General features: G+C 43.8%; 1 protein-coding gene across 1 annotated transcript in view; it reads left to right on the forward strand.

Annotated features, from left to right (window-relative positions):
* LOC139061495 (zinc finger protein OZF-like) overlaps nucleotides 1–16947 on the forward strand; it is a 46999-nt gene that overhangs the window by 17970 nt on the left and 12082 nt on the right. The gene's annotated exons all lie outside the window — the stretch shown is intronic.

Here is a 16947-nt window from a genome sequence, read left to right on the forward strand (position 1 = left end):
TCATGGAGAGGAGGGAACAAGGAGTGGACAGTAGAGAGGGGGGACGGGTGCAGGCAAGGTGCTAGTTAAGAAGATGCTCTCTGAAGAGCAGGGTCTTCAGGAGTTTCTTGAAAATAGAAAAGGAAGCCGCAGTTCTGGTAGTGTTAGGAAGGTCATTCCACATTTGTGGAACGATGCATGAGAAAAGTCTGGATTGTCCTGAGCGTGGTGTAGGCACTGCTAGCCGACAATCCTGTGATGACCGGAGCGGCCGGGCCGAGACGTAAGCCTTTGCAAGAGGATTCAGGTAGATGGGAGCCGTACCATCTCGGACTTTGTATGCTAGTGTTAGCAATTTGAATTTGATGCGTGCTGCTAGCAGTAGCCAGTGGAGCTCAATGAACAGAGGGGTGACGTGTGCTCTTTTAGGCTGATTGAAGACCAGACGCGCTGCTGCGTTCTGGACCATTTGAAGAGGTCTCACAGTACAGCCTGGAAGACCAGTTAGAAGAGCATTGCAGTAGTCGAGGCGGGAGGTGACAGTAGATTGCACCAGGAGCTGGGTGGCATGTTGTGTTAGGTATGGTCTGATCTTTCGTATGTTATACAGCGCAAAGCGGCATGAACGGGCAACAGAGGCAACATGATCTTTAAAGGCCATGTGTTCATCAATGACAACACCCAGATTTTGAACTGCCTTTGAAGGAGCCAGACTTAGGAAGTCATTCTGGATTGAGATATTGTGCTGTATGGATGGTTTTGCTGGGATGACAAGCAGTTCAGTTTTAGAGAGGTTGAGTTGGAGATGGTGGGATTTCATCCATTTTGAGATGTCAGAGAGACAGTCTGATATTCGTGCTGAGATAGTGTGGTCGTCCGGTGGAAATGACAGATAGAGTTGGGTGTCGTCTGCATAGCAGTGGTAGGAGAAGCCATGTGATCGAATGATCTCACCCAGTGAGGTGGTGTATATGGCAAAGAGAAGAGGTCCTAGTACAGAGCCCTGGGGAACTCCTGTGGCAAGGTGGTGCACGGTAGAGGACTGTCCAAGCCAAGATACGCTGAATGATCGTCCTGTGAGGTAAGATTCAAACCAGGCGTGTGCTTTCTCTGTGATGCCCATGCTAGAGAGTGCGGACAAAAGGAAGCCATGGTTGACAGTGTCAAATGCAGCCGATAAGTCGAGCAGGATAAGCACTGAGGATTTGCCAGTCGCTCTAGCTTCTTTTAAGGATTCAGTCACTGCTAACAGAGCAGTTTCAGTGGAGTGGCCCTTTTTGAACCCAGATTGGTAAGGGTCAAGCAGACAGTTTTGTGAGAGGTATTCTGTGATCTGCTTGAAAGCCACCTTTTCAATGATTTTGGACAGAAAAGGGAGGAGAGAGATAGGTCGGTAGTTCTCCACATGATTTGGAGGAAGAGATTGTTTTTTTAGCAGCGGTTTAACCTGAGCATGCTTGAGAGAGATGGGAAATGTACCGGATGTCAGTGATGCATTGATCACATGTGTGGCTGCTGCGGCTACTGTGGGAGCAATAGCTTGGAGCAGCTTAGTTGGAATGGGGTCAAGTGGGCATGTAGTAGGGCGGCTGCACGTGAGAAGCTTGGACACACAGTTCTCAGTGACAGGGGAAAAAGAGGAAAATGAAGCAGTAGGGTCTGAGATGGTTGGGCTTGAAGGAGATTGTGGTAGTGAATGTTCAGGAGTGGCCAGTTGAGAAAACTGTGTTCTTATCGCTGCCACTTTGTCAGTGAAGAATGAGGCAAAGGTGTCAGCTGATAGATTGTTGGTAGGAGGTGGAGATGGAGGGTTGAGGAGAGTTTTGAATGTTGAAAATAGTTTCTGAGAGTCAGTAGAGCTGAGAATTTTGTCAGTGTAGAAAGCTTTCTTTGCATCAGTGATGCTGGCAGAGAATGAGGACAGTAAATCATGAAATTTCAATAGATCACCAGGATCTCTTGTTTTGCGCCATTTCCGTTCCGCAGCTCTAAGATTGGTGCGTAGAGCCCGGAGGGTATCATTTAGCCAAGGGTGCGACTGAGAGGCTCTAGCAGGTCTAGTGGCTAAAGGACACAAGTTATTAAGACAAGAGCCGAGTGTGGAGCAGAGTGACTCAGTGGCTTCATTCACTTCATAAGCAGAGAATGTGCTGGGAGATGGAAGAGTGGAGGCAACAAGAGAGGAGAAGTAGTTGGGTGTCAGATTGCGGAGGTTGCGGCGGAATGAGACCATTGGGGAGGAAGCAGTGGACCTCCCTTGTAGAGTCGTGCTGAAATGGATGAAGTAATGATCCGAAAGATGCAGCGGTGTGACAGAGATTGTGTCTATGGCACAGTTTCTGGAGAAAATGAGGTCAAGTGCTTTTCCAGCTTTGTGAGTGGGAGGGCTTTGTACTAGTTTTAAATCAAATGATGACATTAGTGACAGGACGCCTGATGAGCTGGGATTGTCCAGGTGAATATTCATGTCTCCAAGGACCATTGTGGGACAGTCGTGCTCAGGAATGGAGGAAAGCAGGGTGTCGAGTTCATCAAGAAATTCTCTGAGTTGACCTGGTTGACGATATATGACAACTAAAAATAATTTTTTTCGGTACAGTCACCTGGATGGCATGGTATTTAAAGGAGTTGTATTTAGTGATGGGTAGCAACTGACTATATATCCATTTATTGGAAATTAACATGCCCGTTCCACCACCTCGGCCAGATGCACGAGAAGTATGGGTGAAAGTGTGGTTAACTGACAGAGCAGATGGGGTAGCATTGTCACATGGTTGGATCCAGGTCTCAGTGAGAGCCAGTGCATCGAGTGACAGGTGGTTAGCATATGCAGTAATGAAGTCAGCTTTGTTTACAGCTGATTGGCAGTTCCACAGTCCCATGGACAGGTGGGTGTCTTCAGGGGGAGTTGGTTTTAGGGAGCGGAGGTTTTGAAGGTTGCGAAAGCGGTTTGCTGTGTGACCTTCGTCTGATGCTAGTGATCACAGGTATAGGATAATGACACATTTTGCTAGGTGTTGATGAAGCAGCGTATGGGTCGAGCTTGTTTGCTCTGAGTACCTGCTCTGTGGACACGCGCAGGTAGACACGTATGTCTTTACCCCGGAGTGTCTTCACACCAGAGGGGCTGAGACACAAGGGCTGACGCTTCAGTTATGCCACCAAACTTATGCTGTGCTACTAATTGGAAACAGGTGTTCATGCAGCAGCTGATTGCAATGGTTGAGACCTAGATCACCTGATGAGTGCTTTCAGGGAGGACAAAAACAGCTCGTTTACAGCCTCTGATTGCACTTATTGTTTTCAACTGGCCCAAACCGGAGCTACTAGACAACAGGATAACCCACAGATGAGTTTCCTTCTCTTTTCCCAATGGAAGATAGTGCAAAGCAAAAGTTTAAGAAGACAAAAACAGGCACTAACAGACACTCAAGGCCCTTCGGTGCAGATTCAAGTCTGTTTGAAAGTGCCTGCAGTTGCTTTTTAAGCTTTGCTTTAGGTGAGAGGACAGCCCACCTAGATCACCTGATGAGTGCTTTCAGGGAGGACAAAAACAGCTCGTTTACAGCCTCTGATTGCACTTATTGTTTTCAACTGGCCCAAACCGGAGCTACTAGACAACAGGATAACCCACAGATGAGTTTCCTTCTCTTTTCCCAATGGAAGATAGTGCAAAGCAAAAGTTTAAGAAGACAAAAACAGGCACTAACAGACACTCAAGGCCCTTCAGTGCAGATTCAAGTCTGCACTGAAGGATGGTGTGGGCGTGTAGCAAACATACAGTGTCATTCATCGAGGTGGGGATAGCTGTCATTGTGGGGTTATCCATTGAATGATGGGGGATCCAAGAGCAAACATAGCAACTGTTATTAAATCCTAATCTTTTAGCAGTTAGATTTACCATGTGGAACTAGGTGTTTTGGTGTGCTTTGTGGATTTCTATGGGAGCAGGATTCCTTTGTGTGGTGTGTGCATTCTTCAGAGTCCAGTGGACTGTAGCAAACAGTAGGAGGGCGTCGGAGAGCTTCATGGTGGAGGAGATGCAAACAACTGGATTAATAGCCTTCCCCGAAATGGGAAGTTTGACCGCTAGGTGTCAGGGATCTCTTTACCTGTGTAATCTTCACCGAGCGTTGAGACGCAGAGGTACTAAAAACCAAAGCCCCTTTGTAGCCGGTCTTCCTCCTGACACGTGTCTATCAATCCAGTTGTTTCTGCAGCTTGCAATGGGAGAGATGAATCCAGCTGGGTCATTCAGCGGTTTTCACAGCCGTGGGAGTGGCCAGCAGAACTTGGAAAGGTCCTTCCCACTTGGGACTGGTCCAGATTTTTTTTCTTTTGATGGTTTTGATGAAGACCCAGTCCTCAGGTTTAATGGCAGACGTTGTGTCCTGCAAAACAGGAAAAGAAATAGGCCAGGTATTTGCGGTTTTGGATTCTTTAGACAAAATCAGCCAAAGTTAGTTAATCAAAGGCAGTTTATATGGCCTGCCTTTCAAAATGTGTCAGTTCTAGGTTAGGTGGGGTTATTCTCATGTAAATTGTTACCAAGTCTAAGCGTTCTGGTCAAGGCTAGACATTCAGTCCACTCATCACCCCCAGTGTGGGTTCTCTGCGTACCAGCCGTTATCCAGTTCCCAGGTTATTTGTGTCAAAACAAAAAAAAGTAATAAAAACAGAACAAAAGATGGTTGAGGTAGTTGTTTGTTGGTTGATGGAGACCATGATTGTACTGCATTGTGTTGTATTCCAGCACCGAAACAAAAGTGTAAAATTATATATAAACAATGGAATATATAGAAAAGAAATCAACTTAAATCTTAAAGAAGCAGAATGGGAAATAGGCCTCATAATGTCTGCTCACATCCTCCAAAGGAAATAACAAAAATTAAAAGATTAAAACAATCCATTTACTACAAGTCAACTTGGGGAAATAAAAGAAAAATAATTAAAGTTGCTACGAAACTGCTGAACTGTTCAGTTAGATGAAAAAGAGTCAACTACTATTTGGCTTGCGAGCTCAGATTGTCAACATCATCAAACATTTCAGTCGAGAACTCGAGTCAGAGTCTTCACGAGCTGAGCTGGTGTTCACATTCCAAAAGGGAACAGATAACCACAACAATGAACCACCAAGCAAAAGAATATTGTTAAACTGAAACTTCCAGTAGGAAACCAGACAATTGATTTATAACTCAACACATAAAATAGAACAATGGATCTATCTAAGGAAAAATAAAGCGTATGATAAACATTAAAACCAAATACCAAATACTTGGAGAAGCCTAGAGGTGCTTGAAGGCTTTCCATGACAAAAGGAAAAGAGTCAAGTCAAGTCAACTTTATTTATATAGCACTTTATAACAGCATAAACGCTGACCAAAGTGCTTAACAAGACAAAACGAACAGAAGTTCCCTAAAAATTCTAAAAACAAGATAAAAAGTTCATCACAAGGTAAAAACATGATAAAACAAACATATCAAACTGACATAAAAGCTACTGAGAACAGATGAGTCTTTAAGAGTGATTTAAAACCCGACAGTGACGAAACCATCCTAATCTGAATCGGGAGTGCATTCCACAACCTTGGAGCTGCTACTGAGAAAGCTCCATCACCCCTGAGCTTTCTCTTTGTTCTCGGCACCTCCAGGAGAAACTGGTCGGCTGACCTCAGTGACCGAGACGGGGAGAAAGTTTCTAAAAGCTCACACAGATGCTGCGGAGCAAGGCCATGTACAGCTCTAAAAGCCAATAAAAGAACCTACTGGACCCTAAAAACCACAGGCAGCCAGTGCAGCAAAGCTAAAATTGGGGTGATGTGCTCCCTCTTTCTCGAACCCGTCAATAGGCGTGCTGTTGCATTTTGCACCATTTGAAGACGGGAGAGGTGAGACTGAGGAAGGCCAAGGTACAGTGCGTTGTAATAGTCTAGACGTGATGTAATAAACGCGTGAATCACCGTCTCAAAGTCATGACTTGAGAGCAGACGCTTAACCTTGGCAATCCTCCTTAACTGATAAAAACTGGCTTTGGTGACGGCACTGTTTTGCTTTTCCAGAAGCAGGTCACTGTCAAGCCGGACTCCCAGAGTAACAAATATTGAATGATACATAGACAAAACCAATAGATTAAGGTGGCCACCATAAAGAAACAACAGGAGAAAAAGAAAACCAATGTGAGTCACATCAGCTGTGACTTTCTCATTTCTAGTTACACTTCCAGACAATTTACTGGTTATCTCATAAAGACAGACATCAGAGAGATTCAAGCGATGACAAACATTGATTTGGAAATGCCCAATATGCAGTTTTGAATACAAACAGGTACTGCGAAACCAGCTTTATACACCCGGGTGTGGGTTTGATATCAAATGAACTCCCCTGTCTGGATAAGACGAATTTTGAACATCAAGAATCTAGAAATTAAATGTAAAAAGGATTCGGAACCAAGCGTTGGGGGAAAACAAACCAATACAGGATTAAAGGCAAACAAAAGTCATTAGATTGGGATCACTTGTTTGAACTAAATATATACATGTTGTTAGGGCCACTAGCGGTGACACAGTTGTAATCTCGATTATTTTAGTACCAGAATTTAAACAATTTCATCCATTGTCATAACCATCCACCATTTTCTATGAACGCTCCATTAAGCATAACTTACAGAAAAGGAAACGGATAGAACCAGGAGAGATGTTCATCTCTGTAATCATAGGGGCCAATCCTGTACAAATCGAGTAATTCACGACAAAGATCCCATGCCTCGAGCCAAGAAAAATAATGATGAACCACACAGTTTGATAAGAACGTTTCAGAGGCAACCCGATGAAGGGAGAGCGCCGAATGAGATGCTGCATACGTGTGATTATTCCAAAGAGTAACCTCAATTCTAATAATTTGATTCCAAGGATCATTCCATATGAAGTGTAAAATGAAAATCATTATTCACAGTCTAGATTAAAGTTGACATTAGTCAAATAGATGAAATACAGTGGTTGGACATCCACACGGTGAGTCACAAATGCAATAAGTAATTAACTGTTGTGCTTGACAGCAAAACAAATAAACCACAATTTGGAGAACCTTTTCAAATTATATTTTCATTTTTTATTTTGCGGTTATAACCCTCAGGCCTCTACTCAATCGATAAGATCTTATTTGCTCACTGGTAACCATTTGTTTGGGATGGCTCCCGTTCTGGACTGGCTGCGTCTCTTGGCTGTTGGCTGAACCGGGTGCAGTCAGGTTGGGGGTTGATATGCACACGGCTAGGTCTGCTTTTTGGTCTGTGAAAGCTTCTACCCCTATTATCCCCCCCCCCCCCCCCCCCCCCCCCCATTCACCTAAACCGCCACAAGTCCAACAAGTCCAACAAGTGGGAAGCCTGGAGCGGTCCTGCGCTGCCCACTCTGTGTGGAAGCCGCGGCTGCTTCCCCGGGGCTCAAAACCTCCCCTTGGACAACCCGGACGGCAATACACAGTCTCTACGGTTATTTTGGGTGAAACAAGTCGCTTTTCTTCAGCTGGGGATGAAGGTTCCAGTAGCTGAGCGAGTTTCTGTGCGCTTTCACAAGGCGGGGGAGGTGGAGTGAGGGGTTTCGACTCCCTCCCGCATTTACCAACTGACGCTGAGTTGCCCATTAATCTATGATGTTGCGTTCACTGGTCTAGTAAAGCAAGCTGGGAGAACACCGGTAATTTCCAAAATGAAAATGATTAGAAAGAGGATCAGACTGCTTACGAGAGCGTGTATAAAAATGTTTTTTTTTCAGACAACATTTGATCAAATGGTCAACCACCGAAGCAAATCGACACTTCCCTCTTCCTCCTTGCACACACACACTCAAAGCCCAACACCTCTCTCTTTTCTCTCTTGCACACGCACAAGCACAGAACCGAAGGCAAACTCTCACACACACACACACACACACACACACACAGTAGACACAGTCCACAGCTGGACTCAGATTATAGCCACAATGCGACAAAACAAAACCAATATCTTAGATACAAGCAACAACTCTCTTAAACACAATGAACAACACCATAGAACCACGAAAACCGAGCAACCTCACACACACAGTCTAAGCTCTCACACAGACAGAAGTGGGATGGAGTCCACAACCGGACTTAAACACAAACAGCAACTTGCCCACAATAAGCAGAACCGCAAAAACCACGAAAGACTCACAAATCATGGAACAATAAAGGGTGAATTTAGAACGATTTGGGTCTTTTGAGCCAAATGTAGCGGTGATCGTATTTTGTACCTCTGCAGCACCATGAAATATTTAACAATCAAAGCGACAGTGTGATTACTGAAAACTCCTTTAACCCTCAAACGCCAGCACACGGTTGTCAGCCTGCGCTGCGTCTATATAGCGACAGCTTTAACGCGGCGCTGTTATATTTTTATTTTAATCAGCCAGCTCACTTTAAGTGCTTCTCGGCTTTTTTCCCATTGGTCTGCACTTTCAGCCGTATTACTGCCCACCTAAAGCCTGGTTTATGCTTCTCCGTCAGCTCCGCAAGGGACAGACACGCACGGATTGACGGAAGCGTTTTGCTCTTTTACTTCTCCGTCTCCTGGAGAGTGTTGCAAAGCAATTCCCCACCAGGACAACAGAGGGCGTAGCGCTGTTCTGTGGTATCCTGTCATGCATCGGTCCAAGATCGTGTGTTTATATTGTGTTGTTTGTGTATATAAGAGACTTTTAACACGGACATATTTGTCTCTCATTCTCCCACCGCTTCATGCGCTCCCCACCTCTAAACCCACGTTTCCTGTCATTTCCGTCCACAAATAAAACGCTTGCTGCACATCTTTTCACTCCTCCAGTCACGGGAGAATTAAACGTTCATATTTTTAGAGTTTTTTTCGCGAGGTATTCTTCAAGCTTCTCCGTGTCTGCCGCTAGTTATCCTCGGCTCTCTGCAATGGCGGCGCTGTAAACAACAGCGGCGTCCTGACCAATCACAAGCTTGCGTAATCCGTCTCGTTCGACGGATGTTTAAAAAAGTGGGCTCGACTCCGTACGTACTTGCGTGCCTGCCGGATCCCTACGCAAGGACGGATAATGGCGTTGCGTGTCTCCGCGCTGACGCAGACGGAGAAGCATAAATCAGGCTTAAGCCACGGTGGGTCGGACCACGTTAACTGACACGGCCCTGCTGGAACCTGCACGAGATGGCAGGGAACAAGTGCTAGTGATGACTGATGTCTTCTCTAAGTTCACCCAGGTAAGTCCAACTCGGGACCAGCGAGCTTCAACGGTTGCAGAGGTTTTGGTTAAGGAATGGTTCTACAAGTATGGAGTGCCAGCTTGGCTACACTCTGACCAGGGCCGAAGCTTTGAGAACACCATAATTCAACAACTCTGCCACTTGTATGGCATTCATAAGACTAGAACTGCCCCATACCACCCACAGGGAAATGGCCAGTGTGAACGCTTCGACAGGACCCTCCACGACCTTCGCACTCTGCCTACAGAACAGAAAGAGAAGTGGCCGCAGTATATTCCTCAGGTTGTGTTCAGCTACAATACTACGCTGCACCAGACAACAGGCCAGTCTCCACACATGCTAATGTTTGGCCAAGAACCTCACCTGCCTGTTGACTTCCTGTTAGGCCACGTAGAGGAACCAGAAGCGGGTGATCTGTGTAGTTGGCTCCAAGAACATCAGCGGCGACTAAAAGTGGCAGTGGACAGTGCACGAGAGAGAATGAGGACTGCAGCTGCAAGGCGAAAGGAACGGATGGATCCAAAGGTGCAAGAGCTTATTTTTCCAGAAGGGCAGCTTGTCTACATTCAAGACCACACCTACAGAGGGAGGAGAAAAATAAGAGATGTTTGGCACCCTGGGATCTTCCAGGTGATGCGAGCACCTGAGCTAGGTGGCGCAGTCTACATAATTGCACCCTTTAAACGACTGTTGGAGACACGACAGGTGCACCGCTCCCTTTTAAAAGCAGTCCCAGTGGCTGACATCCACCTCCCTTCCCCATTTAAATGGTAAATGGCCTGTATTTGATATGGCACCTTCTAGAGTCCTGGAACCCCCCAAGGCGCTTTACAACGCAATCAGTCATTCACCCATTCACACACACATTCACACACTGGTGGGGATGAGCTACGATGTAGCCACAGCTGCCCTGGGGCGCACAGACAGAGGCGAGGCTGCCGAGCACTGGCGCCACCGGTCCCTCCGACCACCACCAGCAGGCAACGTGGGTTAAGTGTCTTGCCCAAGGACACAACGACAGCGACAGACTGAGCGGGGCTCGAACCTGCAACCTTCCGATTACGGGGCGAGCACTTAACTCCTGTGCCACCGTCGCCCATTTAGTCCAACAGCTGTGGAGGAACGTTCCGACAGCGAAGCTGAAGGTACAGGGTGGTTAACACTTCGCCTTGCAGGGGACCCTGTAGCATCATTACCTGCAAATGTGCAGGCTCTTCCTGAAAGTCCAACACCTAGAGCCACAGGAGATGTGGTGGCAAGCTCAATTTGCCCGTTGTCTGTGAGCCCTTCCCATGAGACATAACAGAAAGCGCCGGCACTGCTGTTTTTGTTATGTTGATTATTTTGTTATACTTATCTTTTTTTCCCTTTTATGAAACTCTGAATGTTTTAATCATCAGTCCCCTCTGGGTTTTTTAACTGGCTTGTTCCTTTTTTAATGGAAGAAAGTGTTTTATGGAGTTTGTGTAAATAAACTATAGTTTGGAGGAAGACATTGTCTCAGCCCATTGTTTGATCTAGCGTGATCACTCGCTGTACCTAAAAGTGGTAACGGTCGTGGGGCTCAGCTCACAAAAGCACCTCGTCATGCAGGGCATCATCTTGAGAGCTGAAACATGGAAAGTCTTTGAGTGCAAAAACGTAAACCAGAGTCCATCACCTTCCAACACAATGGAGGAGTCTGAGGACGGAGGCTGATAAAAGCAGAAACAGGACTTAAAACCAACTTTCCTGCTGTTTACCAGCATTATAAATGCAGTTCAGCAGGGTTATTCCTGCTATTAGTTTATTTATTTTTTCCCGTGTCCTGTGAAGCAAACAGAATTGATGTCTGAATGCTGGTGACAAGCCTTACAGGTTTACTCTCAGGTGAAGCATCAAAGCTTCTGCTTTAATGTCACGCCTGATACTTAAAACTTTATTGTTATTGCTTTTGGATGCTTTTTAAATCTGACCAGACACGGAGACAGAGGTGAAAGAGACATGCAGAAAACTTTTAATGAAGGCTGTTCTTTTACATATATTTACATTTTGTGCCGTTATTGTTTGCACTGTAGCTTTGCTGTTTGTGTTGAGAAAATAAATGTAATAAAGTATAATAAATATAATAAAAACAATATAAACAATAAGAACAACACCTTTCAGTAGTTTGTTATCCTCTTTTAAATTTAAAAATATAAATTTCAACAAAAGTATTGTTAAGGTATCGTCATCTTTAAAGTAGTAGTATCAATAAATATCTACTGGTACCCAGCCCTACCGACACAGTTATAATTTAAACATGTGTTTTATGGTACCTAGATATCCTTTCTGTGAAAGCTCAAACTGCCCTGCTACTGTTCTCTACAGAGTGTTTTGGCAAAATATAATAAAAAATAAAAATACATAAATGAAAGCAAGTTCAAGGATTTTTTTTTTTTTTGCCTGTAGGGCTGTGAAATAGGAATTAAGCTTTTATATAAGTGATCTTGAAAATGTCTAAAAAAAAGTCTTGAATTTAACTTGATGAAACCTGTAGAAACCCTACTTTCTGCATGGAGTTTGCATGTTCTCCCTATGCATGCGTGGGTTCTCTCCAGGTACTCCGGCTTCCTCCAACAGTCCAAAAACATGACTGTCAGGTAAATTGGTCTCACTGCATGACACCACAGTTTGCAATATTTTAATTATTTTTTTTTATTTCTAACTGTTAAATTATATTTTTGTCTCTGTGAAACACATCTGGATTTTGCTTGAGATGCTCTAGAGAGAAGAACGTTTCAATATTATTATTAAGGAGTTGTCAGAGCGTGCTCTCTGGAGGAAACGCGTTTCCATGAGTGCACTGACAGGAGATCCTTCTAGAGCTATGCTGTGATTTGGGACCCATTGTGGAGCAACATAATAATAACACAAATCCATCCCAGTTCTAGCTAGTTTTCTTTTTTTCAGAGTACAACGCAGGAATCCCCTCACGAGCTGAGGACGTAGCGTGACCAAATATGGTTAATTGAGGGTGTTCCTGTATGTAAATGCCTGAGAACGGACAGGTGCACCCGGGTATGCACAGGTGGGATTCATCATGAGAGGCCAACGCATGTTTCATAAATCAGGATTTTGATCATTCATAGGAACAAATTCAGGTATATTTCTACAAACTTTTGATGAATGAAGCCCCAGGTGTGTCAGACAGAAGCTGGGATGTTGACCTGCTTCCAGCTGCTTCAGAGAAGCTTTTATAAACACCTGAAATCATCTGTTTCAGCACAAAACCAGGATCTAATGTTCCAGATTCAGACCTGGTGCCTCATTCATCAAATGCCTGATGTTGTTAGAGATAACAACATCCTCTCAGATGTTTCCACCATGAAAATGTTGTTTGGCTGCACACATTTTAATAGCAGAGACTCTGATGCATCTTTCTGATCAACTGGACCTGATTCCTTGTAAAATCTCACATCCACAGATGGAAAATCTTCAGTCAGAAGCTTCATGTCCTTTTGTTTCTGAAGGAGAAATAACCCTGTGGAACTACAGTTTCTTCTTCACACAAGAAGCTTGAAAATGGCTGAATTTCTGCTCTTTGTTCCAGTTTTTTCTCTGATCAGGGGCCTCATTTATCAAGCTTGCTTACACACAAAACGGGGTCGGAAAACTGCGTAAGCAACTTTCCATGCAAACATTGGGATTTATGTAGGGCTGCAACTAACGATTATTTTCATAATCGATTAATCTGTCGATTATTTTTTCGATTAATCAATTAATCGGTTTGTTATTGTTTAGCTATTTAACCTATACAAGTGATGGATGCATTTCAGTTAAGAAAAAAAAACATAAGAGAATTGTGCAGTTGACTGCAATCTATTTTATTGCACATGAACACAGTCAGCAGTATAAAATGAGCTAAACAGTGCAAAATATCAGTCCAGAATAATTTTTTAGCATTAGCTGGAAGCCTGCTCCTTCCACCATGGATAGTGGCCTCATGTCTTTTACCAACATGTTTAGAATAGAGTTTGTAAGTGGTATGAATTGCTGGGGGGTGAGTGTCTTGTTCCCCATGTAGTTGTCCATCGTTGCTTGTTTTTTTTCTGCATAAGAAACACAAATAGACTGAAATAAGTACACATATAAAATAAAGCAGCACACACACTACAACACTAAATCAATATTATATTATTTGAATTAATTAACAATATACAGTGATCATTTATTTTGAGGGTTACGTTCTACAAAATAGCCCGCAACAGGAGATATTCAGAAAAAATTCTAATTTTTTTACTATTAAAAAGCTCTAAGTAAGAAGCTCATGAGGCTTTTACTTTGAGTCGGGAGTGTTTAAATTAGCTAGAGAAATGTGAAAAATGTTTATTTTGTGTAATACTGTTTAAGAAACATGATAAAAATGTGTTGTGATGCGTTTTACAGCGTTAGACGGTAAAACAGCCTTTTAATAGTAAAAAAATTACTTTTTCTGAATTTCTCCTGTATTTAAAAATTGAAAGCGTACAACTATGCAGCGTTATATTCACCTGGACACAGCTCGTCTGTAAATTTTTCACCGCGGAGTTGTCCTTTTTTGAATGAGGAACATAGTTATGGGTTTGTGCCGTTTTTCTCTTAACGAGAACATTCTTATAAACAGACGTGCTGAATTTGGCAAGCGCATGATACACAACACGGAGGAGATTCACGATGGCATCTAGTCAATCAGAAGTAGAACACCGTAGACTGACGCGGCAAAAAACATGTTTAACATCCAGTATAACGAACTCAGCTAAAACACTAAGTCCAGCTTGTTTATTTTCTGTTACTTACCGGGCTGGCTCTTCCAAATGACGGCTAACTTGACCGCGGTGCTCTTCCTCTGCTGCATCAGCCCCCACATGTTTTCGTCTCAAATGTTCACTTAGGGACGTCGTGCTTCCGTGCTATGCTAGATGGTTTTTGCATATTTTACAGGTCACCCGTCTTTTCAAGGCATCTAGAGTAAAGTGCTCCCATACTCGTGAGGTTTTTGTCCGGGGTTTCTCTTCAGTTTTGTCGCTTCTATTTTTCTTCCGTATTTCCTCTTGTTCCGCCATCTCTCACAGCAAGATGAGCGTCAGTAACGTGATACGTCATGAAAACCGAGGGCACTCATTGGCTCATTTCTTCTTCTACGGCTCCACTGGTAGATCAGTGGCTCATTACTGCCACACACTGGCAGCAAATTTAACAGCTTGTAACCGATGTCAGATTGTGGTAAAAATAGACTTTATGCGGTAAAATATGATTATTAAACAACTAATCGATGACTAAAAAAGTTGTTAACTATTTTAATAATCGATTATAATCGATTAAATCGATTAGTTGTTTCAGCTCTAGATTTATGAAAGAAAACTTAGTGGAAAAATGTGTGCAACTTTAAGTTGACTAAGGTCCTGGCTTACGCACATGTTGGACATGGAGAGCACCTGCAGTGCTGCTGCTGAGAAGGATAACATGATGAAATCCTGCAGCATTATCACTTGTACTGCTTCGTTTTCACACAGAACAAGACCCTCCACACGCGTGCACACACACACAGCCTGAAGCGCAGAATACGGAATGCAGAATATAAGCCGGAGGACAGATTGAGACAGAATGTCATGCATCTGTGACAGTGTGTGTCCTGTCACTGTGACCCAATTGATGATGCACCCTGGCTACTTGGACAGGGGAGATCTCTGTTTGGGTGACTGGTTAGCGCACGTGACTTTCACCTGGGAGTTTGGGGATCGAATCCCGATTGGACCATTGTTTTATATCCACCACAGATCTCTCTGAAGAATTCACAACATTGACGGCTTCAGCAACGCTGTGCCACTCCGTGGATTTTCTCTTATTTGTTTAGCAAAAGCACTTCCTTTCTTTTGTCCACCTCACCCACAAGTACCTCAACTTCTGCTTGTGAAATAGCGCTTCCTTGATCTGCGGTCGGGATCGAAATGCTGCAACAAGCCGGCTTATGTAGATGCATGAGATCCACAAGGCACTTTGCATTGACCATTTATGGCAGTAAGTGGGCGTGGTGAGGGCGGGATGTGACTAAAAAGCAGCGGAGAACCTTTCTCATTAGTCTGTGATTTATGAAGATTGCGTGCAGCTGTGCGTACTCCATGTTTGATAGATCACAAACCTACTTGGCGTAAGTGCATTTTTTTGCTGAGCTTAAGTACGGTTTTAGTCAGGATTCTATGCCATGTTTAATAAATGAGACCCCAGGTCTTTATTTTGGACCACCGGGTCTGATATTCTCTCCTGTCCTTCTAGAAATCAGATCTGGATTTTCTGTAACTCAGACTTTACTGAAGCGTTTGTCCTGTTGGATTCTGGGTTAGACGACTGTAGCGCTCTAGACTTTGCTTTAAATCAGTCATATCTCCATCACCAGTAGATGATCCAGAATGCAGCAGCTCACCTGTAGACAGGTAGGAGACGGCACCACCACATCACTCCTCTATGGCGACTTTACACTGGCTTCCTCTTAGTTTCATCCTTCAGTTCAGGAGGTTTTAAGACTCTTCAAGGAAATGAAATGTGTCTGATTAGCTGAAGCATCATGATCCAGTCAGAGCGCTGAGGTCAGCATCTCAGCTGCTTTTGGATGTCCCCACCAACAAATGCAACACAACAGCTGATGGAGCCTTTTCAGCCATTGCCTCTAAATTATGGGATGTTTTGCTTTTCCATTCTGTAAAGGGTTAATTTACATGTTATTTAATGACCATGAGACCTGAGATTCCATAGAAAATATGGAATCAATCTTATGGATCTTTGGGTACTTTTAACCAGAAGATTGGAACTTTTTATTGCAGGGATTATGTAACACTTCATATTGACTGAGAGACAACAGAAGAGAGAGTCAAGTTTTAAAAGTTTAAAGATTTATTACTAAACAAATTAAAACTAGACAAACTTTAACACTAAATGTATGGTGTAACTAAGGTGAATGAGACGGAGAATGGTGTAGTGTGGATTGTTGTTCAGAACCAGCAAATCCGAAGAAACGATTAGTTCTGGTGGGAGTGAAGGTGATGTCTTTGCGCTAGGCTTTAATTCGGAGATTCATAAACACATAAGACGCCATTTTTATCGCTCCACACATTAGAATGAGACCTCTGTACAGATCCAGACTGCCAGGTCCTGGAACCCCTCTTTCGGTACCGGAGCTGATGAAACGGCATCAGCAGTACGACAGACTAGTCTTTGGATCGTCTCCAGGTAAAAAGCGACAGTTGGTTGACAGCGTCAGATGGACCCGCAGAGGGTCAGTGAGTTCAGCTTTTATTCTGAAAGGAACTGTTGCAGCAGTTGGAACTGCAACAGATTTTATCCAGCTTGTCGTTGGTTCTTTCGGCTGAAGAGGAAAGTTACGGATTAGCCACTCCGTCAACTTCTCTAGAAGGCTTTGAACTGGCGTTAAAGATGACGTGGGCATAGTTTTATACTTCGGATGTTTTGGTTTATGGTCGAATGAAAAGATGACAGATTTACCAAGCACCACCAAAACCACGCCACTTTATGGCTCATCAAACAAGTTCAGCTTCAGCAGGAAGTGAAGAAACTAAAGCAGGTAAACATCTCAGCAGCTCTGCAATCGCAATTTTGACTTTGATAAACTGTCCTAGTTTCCTGAAAGCTGTTCACACAACACCTCCAAGCTGCTCCTGATGTGCTTTTGTTGGTGTTCTGTGTGAAAGTCCAGAGGTGGAATGAGCTCTC

The sequence above is a fragment of the Nothobranchius furzeri genome, chromosome 14 (genome assembly GCF_043380555.1).
Source record: "Nothobranchius furzeri strain GRZ-AD chromosome 14, NfurGRZ-RIMD1, whole genome shotgun sequence".
NCBI classification, from domain to species: Eukaryota; Metazoa; Chordata; class Actinopteri; order Cyprinodontiformes; family Nothobranchiidae; genus Nothobranchius; species Nothobranchius furzeri.